At 45.6% G+C, this 16,683-nt stretch overlaps 1 pseudogene; it reads right to left on the reverse strand.

Annotated features, from left to right (window-relative positions):
* Positions 1–820: 820 nt before the first annotated feature.
* Positions 821–918, reverse strand: LOC119468223 (annotated as a pseudogene).
* Positions 919–16,683: the final 15,765 nt, after the last annotated feature.

Consider the following 16,683-nt stretch of genomic DNA (forward strand, 5'->3'; position numbering starts at 1 on the left):
GCCTTTGGGGTCTCATAGTTGATGAGGGTAGATTATCTCAAGTGTGGTTGGAATAAGAGTTGACTATCACCATTTTCAACCTGTAATTAAATAGTGGATCCAGGCGGTCACTAATGGCTGCTAATCTCATAAAAAGAGAAACCATCAGACCTTTCCTCACTCTTGTTGAAAAAGCACATCATCTGTGAAGGAATCTTATTTTAAAACTTGAACATGGATTTAATTAAGCCTTGAGATCTAAATAGCAATTTACAAAAAGTACAAGGGAAAAAGGAACGTGTTAAATGACATCATGGGGCCACAATCAGCAAAATCTGGACTTTTGGAAACTGTACTGAACAAATGACCAGGTTTCTTCAACAAATAACTTGCAAGGGAAAATAAACGAGGTATAAGGAATTTAGGGATTAAAATAACCTTAAGAGACATATTAACCGATCATGATTATAGATCTAATTTGGATTTGATTTTGAACAAGTTGTGAACAAATTTATAAGACAATTGAAGAAATATGAACACTGAATGGCTATTCAATGCTATTAAGGAATTATTGATTATTGCAATAAATAGAGATGTGATGAAGAGCGCTTATGGTTATTTTAAGAGCCTGTATCTTATAAAGACACCTACTGCAATATTTATCAATAAAATGATGTGTCGTCAGAGTTTGATTCAAAATTCTTCTGGACAGGGTAGAGGAGTCAGGGTAAGGTAAAACAAATGAAGCAGCCCTGAGATGGCATGGTTGAGGTTAAGCAGTGGGTACATGGGGGTCATTAGATCCATCTCTCTAATTTATATGTTTAAAAATTTTTTTTCAGGTCAGATGGGTAATGTGCCGACGTAAGTTTCAAGGGTGGCACATCTCACACAAGCGCATGAACACCCAATCATCATGTTCATGAACTACAAAAGGATCTTAAAATTTTTTTATTAAGAAAGTTTCCTGGCTGGGCACAGTGGCTCATGCCTGTAATCTCAGCACTTTGGGAGGCTGAGGCGGGCAGATCACCTGAGGTCAGGAGTTTGAGACCAGCCTGAACAACATGGAGAAACCCAGTCTCTACTAAAAATACAAAATTAGTCAGGTGTGGTGATGCATCCCTATAATCTCGGCTACTTGGGAGGAGGAGGCAGGGGAATTGCTTGACCCCAGAAGGCGGAGGTCACAGTGAGCCAAGATTGCACCATTGCACTCCAGCCTGGGTAACAAGAGTGAAACTCCATCTCAAAAAAAAAAAAAAAAAAAAAAAAGAGTTTCCTTTGGCTGGGTGTGGTGACTCATCCACCACACCTGTAATCCCAGCACTTTGGAGGGTGAGGAGGAAGGATTGCTCAAGGCCAGGAATTCAAGACCAGCCTGGGCAATATAGTGAGACCCAGTTTCTATGTTTATGAAAACACTTTTTAAGCAATTAAAAAAATTTTTCTCTCTCTCTTCTTTTTTAAAGAAATAACCAGCAGTCCCAAGGCTGCTGGTCTCTATTTTCTGGTCTGATATTATCTTGAATGATTCAATTAACATCATTCAATCATCCCTGTAAATTAATAACATTTCAAACTTAGTCACAATTCTTGCATGAGGCTGACATTCCTACAATGTGATAGACTAGCTATTGTCATTTCATCTTATACAAAGCCCTCCTAAAGGAATACACTCTGACCAAAGATACCCAGAGAAGGAGGAAGGATCCCCCTGCCCACATACATACACACAAACACACACACATGCACACCCATGTCTACGACAGGTGCAGATGTGGGGAGAAGGGTATTACAATGACAATTGTTAAATTCCAACGCCCTCCTTTTTACCCTCAAACTCTAAACACTCACACTTTCCTCCTCTGGGATTCTTCACTGCTAGAGAACTTAATGTGTATTTCAGAGAATAGTAGCACAAATGACATTTTCAAGAGGATGAATTCAGCGTTTCACTTGGAGGTGTCATATAACATATGATGGCTCATACAGACCCTCAGAGGTCTTCCTTCCACCCTCAGCCCATTCACTGTTTTTCTGACCATTCCTCTAGTCTCTCTCTCTACTGTTAGGCTTCTTATGGGTTGTTAGGTTAACCCTACTGTATTCGTCCATTTTCATACTGCTATGAAGAAATACCTGAGACTGGGTAATTTATAAATAAAAAGAGGTTTAATGGACTCACCGTTCCACATGGCTGGGGAGGCCTCACAATCATGGTGGAAGGTGAAGGAAGAGGAAAAGAGGAAAGGCATGTCTTACATGGCGGCAGGAAAGACAGTGTGTGCAGGGGAGCTGCCCTTCGTAAAACCATCAGATCTCATGAGACTTATTCACTATTACAAGAACAGAATGGGAAAAATCTGCCCCCATGATTCAATTACCTCCCACCAGGTCCCTCCCACAACATGGGGGATTATAGGAGCTACAATTCAAGATGAGATTTGGGTGGGGACACAGCCAAACTATATCACCCACTGAGAGCAGTGATGTAACAATAATTTTAGCCCACCAACAAGACATCGTCCCCGTTACTAAAGTGTTTGTATCATAACTCCCCTGTTACTGCAGAGGGACACTTTCTTGAGGACTGCTCTTTGTGAAGCTGTCCTTCACAAAGCTATGTTTAAATAGCAACATAGAGTCAAATGAACATTCTCATTTACCTTTGGCTATTTTCAATTATTATAAGATATTGAAAACAAAGTCATATGTAAATTCATCTGATTGATTGATTGATTGATTGTAGAGATAGGGTCTCACAAGTTTGCCCAGGCTGGTCTTGAACTCCTGGCCTCAAGTGATCCTCCTGCCTTTGCCTCCCAAAGCATTGGGATTACAGGCATAAGTCATCATGCCCAGTTAAATTCATCTTATTATCAAGGGTAAATAACAATAGATTTATATACGCTGTTAATAAGTTAATTGTGTTCTCCAATTCTTTGTAATCATCAACATTTTTTTTCCACTGAAAAGTGGGAAAGAGTGGGATGGGCTGATTTGCTTCATTGGTGATCAAAACTAAATGGGTCCACACTGCCTAAATGCATTCAATGCACAGTCCTAGACTGGAAAAAAAAAAAAAGTTGAAAGACATTGTTAGGAAAATTGGTGAAATGTGATGTCCTGTAGATAACACCATGTGTCAATGTTTAATTTCCCAAAAGGTATGCAGTGGTTCTTTCTACTATTCTTGCAGTTTGTCCAAAAGCTTGACATTGTTTAAAAGTACATCTTAAAAAGCAGTGAGGAATCTGAGACCTGGGCACTGCTGACCCTAGAACCCAGCACTTCCGTGGGACAGCAAAGTGCCATCACCTCCCTGCTGTGCCCCAGCCAAATACAACACAGTGCATGTCACATGCCCCATGAGCAATGTGGAGTCTGTGATTCAAGGAGAGGAGAGCATTATATAGCCAAGGAGGAAGTGATTCCTTAAAGGGGCTGCTGAGGGCTGGCATCAAAAGTTAGAGCGATCAGCACTCTCTCAAGCCAGATGCCTGGGGACTTTTATTACCGAAACAAAATAACAGCAATCAAGACAAAACAAATATCTGTGCAGTTTAATCTTTATTTTTACAGGATTTGGCAGGAGCCGGAAGGTCTGGAACAGTAGGCCTTTTTGGGAACTTTGTATTTATTAAAATGGTCTGGACACTGGTTCTTATTATTCTTTCTCTCCCTTTGAAATGGGAATGGAAAGTCTCCTGATAAATGGACAGAGGAATGGTCCAGATTCTCATAACTAAGTGCTCTCAAAATCCCTTTGTGCTCCAATACAAAAATGCATGCTTGAACTTTACCTTCTTAAGAGTCCAGGTAACCCCCATGGGCCATAGAAGCCTGAGGGTGCCAAGGTCTGGAAGCTAAGCAGGGTTGGGCCTGACTGAGCTTGGATGGGGGAACACCTGGGAAGATTGGGGCTAGAGAGTCCAGGTTTTGGCCACCTAACCTTGCTAAACACGCTGGTTGATACGGAACACAGGGCTCTTGATCACGCTAATAACAGAACACGTTTCCATTGGAAAGCTCTGCCTAAAAGAATCCTTCAAATATTATAAATTTACTACACAGAATCGAATTCGTCCTTCTTAGAACAGAGATGGAATTTCTGCCTTTAGAATTTATTTTTTATTTTACAAGTTCTACATTTCAAAGTTAACTTTTCTTGTCAAATACTGAAATTCATCTTCATTAAACAGTACAACAGACAACCAGGCTCCTATGTCATAATGTAACCTTAAATTGTATTTAAAAATAAATTTTTATGGCCAGGCATGGTGGCTCATGCCTGTAATCCCAGCACTTTGGAAGGCCAAGGCAGGCAGATCACTTGACGTCAGGAGTTTGAGATCAGCCTGGCCAACATGGAGAAACCCCGTCTCTACTAAAAATAAAAATAAAAATAAAAAAATAGCTGGGTGTGGTGGCATGCATCTGTAATGCCAGCTACTCGGGAGGGTGAGGTGGGAGAATTACTTGAAACTGGGAGGCGGAGGTTACAGTGAGCAGAGATCATGCCCCTGCACTCCAGCCTGGGTGACGGAGCAAGACTCCCTCTCAAAAATAAATACATAAATAAAAATAAATAAATACATGAATATTCAGGTTGTGATAAAATAATACACAAAACAAAAAATTTACCATCTTAACTGTTTTTAAGTGTATGGTTCAGTAGAGTTAAGTATATTCACATTGCTATGCGACCAGTGTCCAGAACTTTCTCATCTTGTGGCTCTGAGACTCTATGGCCACCAAACAATAGCTCCCCGTTTCCTCCCCCACCAGTTGCTGCCAACCCCCTTCCCCATGCGGGGAGAGAGGGCCCCCCATGTGGAGCTGTCATCTACAGCCGACCCTTCTTTTTCCATGAATTTTATCACTCTGGGTACCTCATCTAAGTGGCATGATACAGTGTTTGTCTCTTCGTGACTCAGCATAATATCCTCGAGGTTCACTCATGTTGCAGCATGCATCAGAATCTCCTTCCTAAGGCTGAATCATATTCTATCGTATGTATACGCCACATTTTGCTCATCCAAGAACCATCCATGGGCACCTGTGCTATCCACACGTCCTGCTTATTGCGAGTCATGCTGCCACAAGCCTGGATGTACGAATTATCTCTTCAGGACTCTGTTTTCAATTCTGTGGGGTCTATACTGAGAAGTGGAGTTATTGTATCATACGGTACTTCTATTTTTAACTTTTTGAGGAACTGCCATACTGTTTTTGTTTTTTTGTTTTTTGTTTTAAAGATGGGGTTTCACCATGCTGGCCAGGCTGGTCTTGAACTCCTGGCCTCAGGTGATCCACCCACCTCAGCCTCCCAAAGTGCTAGGATTACAGGCGTGAGCCACCGTGCCTGGCGAGCTTCTTACGGCAGCGGCATTATTTTACATTCCCAACAATAGTGCACAAGGATTCCAATTTCTCTACATCCTTACCAACAACTTGTATTTTCTGGGTTTTTTAAATAGTAGCCATCCTAATGGATGTGGAGTTTAAAATTTAAGTTTAGAGTTTACAGTAAAAGGCTGCCTCGGTCAATGAAATATCTGAAATCAATGAGAAGCCAAATAAAGCATTATCTTATGTTAGGAAAGCGCACCCTTTTCCTATTATTTAGCGAAGCATCAGCTGGATTGGAGAGAAAAGGCTGAAGCTAAAGAGGCCAGTAAGGAGCTTACTGCAATCACTGGGCTGAGAGCTACTGGGCAGGCGAACTTGAGCAATGTCAAGAAACCTAAGGATAAAGATGCCAGGGACACTTCAGAGGTGAAATTGACATTGATTTTCAAGTGATTGTATGTTGGACACAAGAAGAGTCGATGATAGCACTGAAGCTGCAAACGCAGATGACTGGGGGAATCAACGTCACACACAGAATGGGAGAGAAGGAGCAAGAGCTGGCGTGGAGGACCGTGTGGTGATGAACGGGCTCAACGGGAGCGTACAGCCGGGAGCAGAGGTGAACGGGCCGGGTGGGGAGAATCCCAGCTGGTCCCATGAGTGCAGATGGCACTGCTGAAGGAGATCAATAGAGAAATCATGGGACATTTAAGAATGTCAGAATAAAGGAATGTTTATTAAGCCACCTCGTGCAGGTGTAATGCCAACTGCATCTCCCTCAGCACAGCCAAAAGCGCTACCTGACTTCGGCTGAAATTTTATAGCTAAGGCAGTTAAAACGACAGGCTGGACTCCCGGGTGGGCTAATGAGTGGTACTGTACTCCCTGGCCACGGCTGGCGGGGGCTCTCAGCTCATCATTTTGCAAGATGAAATTTGTTTGTCACAGGGGGCTTCAGGCAGAAGCACTTCTTAGAAAATCAATGGAGTCTCCTCCTGCCTAGCAGGTCAGCTAGCTCTCCCTCCTTACTGTGTTAAAAAAAAAAAAATGCACATTCCCTGACTGTAAAGCCACCATTATAAGCCATGAAGGTGAAATATAAGAGATTTTGAAGTATGTTTTCGAAGTTGAAAACGCATGTCACCTTAGGTGCATACAGCATCTTGCCAACGGAATATGGAACCAGCTGTCCTGCAGAATAGAATTTGGTGACAAAGTCAATGTTTTTCAGCCGTAGCAGAGAGGAAAGAACATGAGGTACAAAAATTATTCAAGTCCTGAGCTTTCCACCTTTAACAGAGCCATCAACAAGTTTATATTCAATTATACTAACTACCTCTGACCTATCACACATAATTAATATTTGCAAAGTTGTGGGTTTAAAAAATATATCTACATGAGCTTGCATATGATGCAGACACATTTGGTTTTGATTCTCTTTGACCTCCTCCAAGAGTAGCAAAAGATCGCCTTTCCCTGGAGACAATATGTAAGTCTGCTCATACATTTCCAAACACAGCATGTGGTTTCAGTCACATGTCTCATTAAAGTCAGCAGGATCTGTGTAGGTAGGCACTCAGAGCCCCAAAACTCCCTAAGGAAATGGGGTGCTGGAACAACACTAACAAGGTATCTTATTCTCCACCAGGTCCTGGGAGTCCTGATATTGATGACTTACAAGATTACCCATTGGCTCAATAAGGCCTTGCCTCTCAATGATGCATTTAAGGTATTAGCACATCGTCTTAGACCATTTGTGTTGCTGTACTGGGTAATTTAGAGTAACAGAAACTTATTTCTTATGGTTCTGGAGGCTGGAAAGTCCAAAATCAAAGCACCTTGAATGCTGTGTCCTAACATGGCAGAAGAGAGAAGGACAAAAAATGGGGGGTGGGCACGACCCCTCCCATCGAGCATAAATACCACAACATAAATGCCTCCCAGAAGACCCCATCTTCCAGCATTGTTGCATTGGGGATGAAGTTTCCAACATGTGAATTTTGGGGAACACATTCAGACCACGGCACACATTCAGAGAGCTGGAGTGAAGACTGGGAGAGCATCTGGAGAAGGCTGTTTGCTGTGTGTGCAGGGACGGCTGCCCTAGCGTATTGGAGGGATGGGCACTTGTCAGGGGCCGATGGAGCAGAAAGGCCTCGTAACTGCACAGTATCAGCCCCACCCAAACAGGTCCAGAGGCCCAGGCAGCAAACAGAAGTCACCTTACACATTAGAAAGGCCCAAGTGAGGCTTTTCCAGTTTTCTTCTTACAAGGCGGAGAGGGGGACCAAAGGCACAACTTAAAGGAAACAAATATTTGTGTGTGTGTGTTTTTAAATCATTTGAGACATGAATTGATTGCCTTGACTATGTTTCTACCCGTCTACAGGAAAGAAAAAAAGATCTAAAATGGATATCTGTACATATTCTCAAAGAAAAATGCAGCGTGGCCTTAGCCAAGAATGCCTGTATTATTAATGCCGGTTATATGTATAATTTTAAAATTTCCATAGTCTTTTCTTCTTTTTATCTTCCTTTTTCCCCTGGCAAGGCCTGCAGAAGCCTCCAGAAAGTATTTGCTGAGAGCCTACTGTGCAACATGCTGTTTGGACCCAGGCAACAAGCAGCGGACAAGCCAGTGGGGTCCTTCTTCTCAGACTGATGACTAAAGAAACAGGAACAGCGGCTCACAGAGAGCAGGCCATGCCGAGAATTCCACAATGTTCTCATTGCCATGTTGAAAGACGATGGTCAGGTGGCTCCTTTAGATGGGGTGGACAGAGGGCTCTGAGGAGATGCCAGCAGAGCCAGGGAAGCAGGCAGCACCCCAGTAAGGACAGATGGCAGGGCCATGGCAGGATGGGGGTTCCCTGGGGAGGATGGGCAGCTCAGGCCGCATCCAGGGATTGGGTGTTACATTCTTCTTAGGGCTGGGGCTGGAGAGGGTAGGATACTTGTCCAAGCCCCACGGCTCTTTGGTGACGGAGCCAGGATGAGAACTAGGTCTCCTCTTCCCTGCTCTCCACATTGGCTCCAGGTGGCTATCCCCTCCTCTCTTTGGGGTGTGCGTGTGTGTGTTCTTTTTACCCCCAAGTGAGTTCTCTTACCCTTGCCTTCATTCCTAGCTTAACGCCCCACAGCTTTCTTCAAGCCGTCCTTTAAATCTTTCTGATCACCATCCTGTCAACATGTCCTTCTAGCTCTTACAATCAAAGGCAACTCTTGTGGAGGCTCCGTGTAACAACAGACACATCATAGTCCCAGGGTGTGACCACAGTGTGGATGATGGCGGCTGAGTCTGGACAAGGAGGGTGGGGGGCCCATGCCGGGTGCTCAGGAGGACAGGGGAATGTGGGGTGCTCTGTGGCATGCCAAATGCTTCCGGGTTTTCTGCGTCTCACCACAGGAAGCACACCCCTCGTGCTCATCCCCGAGTCTGACACTGGATTATCAGTGGCCTCTGAACTTTATGGACACGAGCCCCATTGGTAAATGGTGAGCCTGGTAGCAGACACGGCTATGTCCCACCCAGATCCCAGCTGCTGTGAATGTTGGCTGCCAGCAGCTGCCCCTTTTGCTGGAGCACTGCCCTTGGCTCACCTGGGAGGCTATGATGCACACCTGAGCACCCTGTCCCCGCCACCTCAGGAGCAGCTCACAGCCAGCGTGTGACTGATTAGGGGGTACAAGAGGCCGGTCCGCCTCTTCCAGATGAGGCCTCCGCAGTTCCTCTGGGGTGTGACGTCTGCTCCTGAGCTCCCTGCAGGGTCAGACTGAGGCCACAGCCTCCCTTAGTTCCTTCCCTTGCTCTGATCCTGTTCCCACACTCCTCTTTTCCTGAGAGAACACCCTCAATACATCGCTTGTCCAAGAATCCAGGTCTGGTTCTGCATCTAGGAAATCTGACCTAAGACAAGCAGGAGCCTGCTTCCCGGCCAGCGTGTTTGCGGTTGTTTATTTACATGTTAAATACCTGTACGACTCCCACTAGGCAATAAATATCAAGGCTCTGTATGCACTTAGGGTGAGGTCAGTTGTTAAGGTGCACTGATTATTTTGAAATCGGCGGGTCTTCTTGCCAGATAAATCGTCAGTTGTTTGAAGAGCCAGCAGCAGAAGGGGACACAGCCATTTTCTCGCCTGCTTGTGCTTGCAACATTAGAATTATTTTTAGCCTCTGTGTGTGTGTGTGTGTGTGTGTGTGTGTGTGTGTGCATGTGTATATAACTCTCTTTAAAGCCACTTGTCATGTTTTGAGGGTCTATCTAGTTAAAAGTATAAATCTACTTAACCTGGGGGTGAGGGAGCCTCAAATGTCTTATACCACATTGTACGTTTGACGGTCTGATGTCTGGCAGCCTGTGGGTGTCAAGGCTAATCCTTGTAATAAAAATTAGTGAATGTAATTTCTCCCATTTTTCCAGATACAAATTACTATAAGAGAATTTTTAGTAAGTCCTGCTGTGCACCAGTGAGGTGTCTGGGCATCTTTGTTACGGAGATCACAGGTTTTCAAAAGCGGTGGGGCCGGGCGTGGTGGTGCACGCCTGGAATCCCAGCGACTTGGGAAGCTGAGGCAGGAGGATCCTTAGTGCCCAGCTGTTCGAGTCCAGCCGGGGCCACACAGCCATACCTTGTCTCTTAAAAAATAAGTAGGCAATAATATAGACATCAAAATGTCATGTTGTACATGACAAATACATACAATTTTATCTGTCATTTATAAAAAGAAAAAAAATTACTTGGCTGTATGCCAAGAAGGTGCTATATCTTTGAATAAAGTTTTGTAAAAAGAAAAACTTCTAGGTATACATCCTACAGAAATGCTTGCATATATGCTTCAAAAATATATAAGAGAATGCTTAAGACATATTGGTAACAGCCAACATTCTGGTGATGACCCAAATGCCCACCACTAGTAGAATGGTTAGATGTGGCAGTTACACAGTGAAATATTAGTCAGCGATGAGGATGAATGAAATCCTGCATGAGCAAAGGTACAGGGAGTCTTGCAAATGGAATGTTAAGTAAAAGGATCCCGACATGAAAGATAACGGGCCGTATGTTCCATTTACACAGAGTTCAAAGAGAGGCGGATTCACTATGGGACTAGTCTAGAGCCTGAACAAAGATGCCTTTTGCAGAGGGCAGTGAATATGATGCTGGCCGTGTTCTCTACCTTGGCCTGGGGGTGGGATTGGGTAAGTTCACTTTGTAGAAATTCATCAAGCTCGTGCACTTGTAAACCTAAATGTGCAATTTTCTGCACACATGTTGTCTATTTTTTTAAGTTTACTTTGTGAAAGGTGAGTAAAATCAAAGATTTCCCCCAAATATTCCCATCTAGGAACTTAAGAGTAGGAACAAATTTCCAAGGTGGTTGTGGGAGGTTTTTTGGGGGGGATTCCAGCCCACTGCCTCCTTCTTTACCAAGCTGGCAACTGTGTGGCGTGATGCGAAGTCCATGCGGCTTTCTCTGCTGTGACTCCCCCTTCGTGTATGCCGCTCTTTCCCGTGCCATGTGTACACACTCATTGACCTGTAGCATCCTAGGGAAGCAGGAAGGTGGGTGTTCTGGTGTTCTCTTTAAGGATTGGGCTATTGAGGAGCAGGGACTTTTTTAAGGGCACAAAGCCAGTGAATGGCTCACAATCAGGACTAAGAGCGGGTGATGCCTGGCGCTGTCCTCACTGCGCGAAGTTCTGAGAACCAAACGGGCTTTTGAGGAGAGGCCTCATTGTGGCAGAAATCCTGGAGCACAAAGGGTCTTGACAGCCACTACCTGGATCCACTAGAAGGTGAGGGTGCTTGTCATACCCCCCTCTGGGGACCTCAGTATTCTGCTCATTCTTTTTATGTTAGCACATCTCCTGGGAAGCTCTGTTAAAAACACATTTCTTTCCTGCTTTTGCATCACATTCACTTTGTGATTTTGTACTTACAATCCAGGAGGCAGCATTCCAGAAAGGAAAATACCGGTGTGTGAAGAATCCAGTGATGCCCTCAGTTAAATCCTCATGGCACCAAGAGGCAGCTTGTTCAGAGGGCTTGGAGGGCCAGCTTGTGAAACCCGCACAACTGTGGAGGTAGCATGTTAAAAATCCTCTAGAAAAAAACAGGGAAATAAGGGTCTCAACAAGTGTGTGTGTGTGTGTGTGTGTGTGTGTGTGTGTGTGTTTGTGTGTGTGTTGAGAAAGGTTTTGCTCTGTCACGCAGGTTGAGTGCAGTGGTGCAATCACAGCTCACTGCAGCCTCCATCTCCCGAGTTCAAGCAATCCTCCTGCTTCAACCTCCTGAGTAGCTGGGATTACAGGTGCAGGCACTACCACACCCAGCCGGGTTTTCAATAATTGTTTTTATTTGTAGTAGAGACGAGGTCTTGCTGCTAACCCAGGCTGGTCTTGAACTCCTGAGCTCAAGTGATCCTCCAGCCCCAGCCCCCGAGAGTGCTGGGATTAAAAGCATGAGCCACTGTATTTAACCAGCAACACGTTTTAAATGCTTTCCTCACTGATTTGTTTGACCGTGATTTCTTGATTGACCAGCCACGCTGGTCTCCAGGTGGCCCCTCAGCCAACCCCTCAGGATCCACGGGGGCAGCCTTCATGGCACCTGCCCTGAGGCTTGTTCTGGTGGGAGCCTCTGCCTTTCTGCCCCTCAGACTGAATTATCCCTATGGGAAAGGCTTAGTGTTTGTGTAAGTTCCACCCTAGACCTCTGGGGAAAGCAGCAGACCAACTTCATTGGTGGTGAAAAATCATACGGGCTGGTCAATTGCATTTCCAGCGGGCTCCACTTCTGTCCTGGGAGGTGAGTATGTGGCTTCCTCTCCCCTGTGCAGGGAAATGGTGGAGATTCCGCAGACCCTCAGTCAGCCACAGCAACTTGTCACCAGCATTTAAAGTTATGTCTGCGGCTGCCAGACAGAAAGCTGTTTGCAGACAACGGCATGCCAGCCACGCAAGCAACCCTCGGCAAGATGCCCCCCTTGACCAGTTCAGCCGCAGCACCCATGACTTTCCTTCAAGTTCTCTATATTTCAGCCAAATTAAACCTCACGCTGTTTCCTGTACATGCCCTGTGTTCTTATCTCTGCCCGGGGCCATGTTCCTCTGCCGGGAACACTTTCACCCTCTTTCTTTCCTAAAATCGACTTGAGGTCAAAGATCAGCTGTCTCAGGAGACCTCTTTGCCTTCAATTAGAGACCAGCCCTTCTTCCTAAGAACAGCCAGAGGATTTCGTCTGTGCTCGGATCCCTTCTCATTCCAGCTCATGGTTTTGACTTTATCCTCTGAGACTGAACTCCTGAAGAGCAAAGAACGTGGCTTTCCCCCCTCTGAATTCCCAGTCATGCTATGTGTTCGTGTTTTCACGGTTTAATTCCATCAACACACATTAATTGGCACCGTTTCAAAAAGCCCTTCCCTGACCACCCTGTCCAAAGTGGGCTTTTGTACTACTGAGGAAAATCCAATGTCCTTTTTAATGTATTCTTTTACTTGTAAATTCCCTTTCTCCCTAGAATGCAATTCCAATCTGTCTTATTCGCCTCTGTGTTAGTCTATTCTCACATTGCTATAAAGAACTACCTGAGATTGGATAAGTTATGAAGAAAAGAGATTTAATTGACTCACAGTTCCTCATCTTAACAGGAAGCATGGCTGGGAGGCCTCAGGAAACTTACAGTCATGGCAGAAGGGGAAGCAAGCACATCTTGCCACGACGGAGCAGGAGAGAGGGCACTTGAAGGGGGAAGTGCCTTACTTTTAAACCATCAGATATCATGAGAATTCACTGAGTATCACGAGAACAGCAGGGGGGAAACTGTTCCCATGATCCAATCACCTCCCACCAGGTACCTCTCCTGACGTGTGGGGATTACAATTCAACATGAGGACACAGAGCCAAACCACACCAACCTCAGTAGCAACTATAATAGTTAGCATAGGGTAGGTTCTCAAATAGTTGTTGGATGAAGGTGTCAGTTAAGGAGTGAATGCCTGGAGCATATATGTGTGGCTTTGGTTTTGCACAGAGCTTTCAAAGAGCAAGCAGGTTGAGAGCCCCAGGCCTCTACGAGAGCGATCAATCTGTGGTCCGAGATGTGTGGGGTTAGTGTTAGGTCTGTGTGCCCACAGCATACCCTGGCACCACCCCTCCTTGCCAGCCCATTGGAATGGGCGTGTTCTGCCATCGGGTGATGTGGTGATTCTCTGCAAATGTCATCGTTCGCTCATCTCCATATGCAGGTCCCAATTCAAGTGAGAGGAACAGCATACCTCATATGTTTGGGCCTGTGCTTAAATCCTTTACCAGCTTCAAGGAAAAGCATCAGTCTCATAAAATTTAGGAAGAGTTAACAGAAATTAAGGGCAAGTAAATCAAAATAGCAGCAATATCTTTCTAATGACCTTCAGCCTCACTCCACCCTTCTGAACATTTTCAAGGCTCTGTGGCCACGTGAAACCCTGAGGGAAGGTGAACTTCTAATACACATGCCACTTGGATGGCACTGAGAGCTCTTTTCTGCACTTGCAGAGGTTTATTTGCAAGGCTTTCCCCCTCCTTTACGATCTCAATTAGGGGCAAGTGGACTATTCCCAGGGTGAAGTGTGTTCAGCATGTATAAAAATGCCTTTGTGTCCGTTACTAGAATGTCTCACCATTTGCGAAATGAATTTAAGAGGAAAAGTCCAAATTAAATAGGGATTACACTGATCCCTTTTAACAATTTTCAATTCATATTGGCACATTCTATTTTCTGGTGTGTGAGCACTAAACCAAAAACATTCCTGCCCCAAGTGCTGGGATCTACATACCCATTAGGCCAGGAATTCATTATGCAAAGCAGCTGTTCTACCAACAGCCAAGTGTCCCAAGACAATTCCCCTCATATGTGCGTCTCCTGCTGGGAGGCACGTCAGCCCCCCACTGTGCACGAGATCCTTTATTTGCTCCTGTCTCTTGCTGTTCATTTGGCAGCAGGTGACCATGAAGGTGCCTGCCTCCGCTCAGACATCCACGCCAGCACCTCCTTCACCTCTGGGAACATTCCCCAAGCACTTATTCCTGTCACTCCCACCTGTCTGTTTCCAGGGAACAAAAGAACAGGCAGAACAAAGGGAGCATTTCTTAGAGATTATCTTTAGTAGCTGCACACTCAAAAGCAGACAGACTGGTACTTTCCTAGGGTTACAAAGCGAAACTCACTCCTATACTTTACGTTTACCACTCTTCCGCATGAGTGTTTCTGTTGTTCGTAATGTGTTTGGAGCCTGCAAGGCTCAATATGGTCCACTTTGGACTCGCTCCTTGGGAAAGCTTCCTAGATATTTCCAGGGAGTCCCAAGCTGCTCTAGGAGCAAGCCCTGCCTGGGGGCCTGGATGCTGGGATTCAGCCTCTGCACAGCACATGGCTGTTTTCTCTAGGAGCTTTCTCTAACGAGTCCAGTCTTTCTTTAGCTCCCTTGACTGAGACCAACACGCACCATTCCTATGATCCCAGTTGCATGATTGGTCTTCTAGAACCTTATGAAAGAAATGCAACATTAGGACGGGATGCTGACATATATATATATATATATATATATATATATATATATATATATATATGTATCTGTGGAGTTTCGCTCTTGTTGCCCAGGCTGGAGTGCAGTGGCATGATCTCTGTTCACTGCAACCTCCACCTCCTGGGTTCAAGTGATTCTCCTGCCTCAGCCTCCTGAGTAGCTGGGATTACAGGCATGCACCACCAAGAGCAGCTAATTTTGTATTGTTAGTAGAGACAGGGTTTCTCCTTGTTGGTCAGGCTGCTCTCGAACTCTCAACCTCAGGTGATCCACCCACCTCGGCCTCCCAAAGTACTGGGATTACAGGCACAAGCCACCGTGCCTGGCCAGGATGCTATGATACACAGGTGCTAATTAGGAGGTGACATCTGAAGGGGACCCAGAAGATTGGAACCTGTGGCACTTGAAGGGGAGGGAGTAGGGCTGAGGAGGAAACAGACTCGGTGAAGATCAAGAAATAGGAAAGAAAGAGCTGAGACTGCAGGATATAGGGGAAAGGTTGGAAGGAAAGTCCGGGCACTCCAGGTGGGCCAGTTGAGCCTTCAGTAGGCAGGCAGCGAGGGCTGGCTGAGATTGGGCTGGGAGAGACAGATCCGCTGGCTGCTGCATTGAGTAGGTGAACCTGGCAGCATCTGTGCAATGGGGCTGGGGTGGTCACTGGTTGAAAGGCAGCTGCAGTAATCCACATAAAGCACACCTAGGGCTGCCCCAACCCAGTGAGGCTGAAAAGACAGAGAATAACTTGGGAGACTGGGATGTATCAGACACGGGATCCCATAACTAGATCATGACTGGCAGAAACTCCTGCTTAAATGAAGACCTCTGCTCACCATTGCTGTAGCTGGAGAAGAATTCATTCAAAGACAACCCAAATCTGGGAAAACAAATCAAAACAAAGATGTGTGAAATGGGAAATAGAATTTGCATATTTATTTGATATAAATATAATAATGTCAAAATGTTTTATATCAGAAACATTGGCCCAACAGATCAAAAGAAGTGTTTACCTTTATATGTAATATAAGTTTTAAAAAACAAAAGGAAAAGGGAAGGAGGCTTCTTCTGCCCCCTGGTGGCTTTTGGGGTAACGCCACTGAAAGGGGAGAAAGCAAAGGGGACCAGTTTCTTTCCACTTTGTACCAAGGATCAACTGAGCAAGCAGCACCCTGAACAGTAAGGGAGAAGTGCAGAGGGCTCCCTCCCCTCCCACACCAGCTCTCTCTCGGTCAAGCTTGGGCCACAGCCAGTGTCTCCTCCGCTGGGTCCAAGCCAGTTGTTCTGACCAGGTGGACAGCAGAGTCGCGGTTGAGGTTCTAACTGCTTCCATCAGGGCTCTCAGAGCCGCTGCTGGAAGGGGATGGGAAACAGAGCATTTCTGACAGTGTCAGGAAAACATCCCCCTGGCTTCCCCGTGTCCGAGCCTGAAGACCCAGGGGCTGAACACAGCCACCACGCAGCGGAACTCAACACAGCCTTTTAACAAGACTGCAGAAAACAGAAGTATTCGAATAGGAACAGCTCTGGATTGCAGTTCCCAGCAAAAATGCAGAGGGTGAGTGATCACATGAATGTTTACTGCCCACAGACCAGGAGATTCCCAGGCAGAAAAGCACCACGAGTCTCCTGTGCAGCTGTTTCAGCTGGTGCCGCGGTTCCCGCACAGAAACTCACACAAATCCAGGCGCCGTTTCAACTGGCAACAGGAACGCCTGGGAGACAGAGTCACCCGTTCAACTGAAAAAAAGAGGGCTGCAACAGGGAGCCAGGTGATCTGGCTCA

Source organism: Cebus imitator, unplaced genomic scaffold, assembly GCF_001604975.1.
Source record: "Cebus imitator isolate Cc_AM_T3 unplaced genomic scaffold, Cebus_imitator-1.0 Scaffold396, whole genome shotgun sequence".
NCBI lineage: Eukaryota > Metazoa > Chordata > Mammalia > Primates > Cebidae > Cebus > Cebus imitator.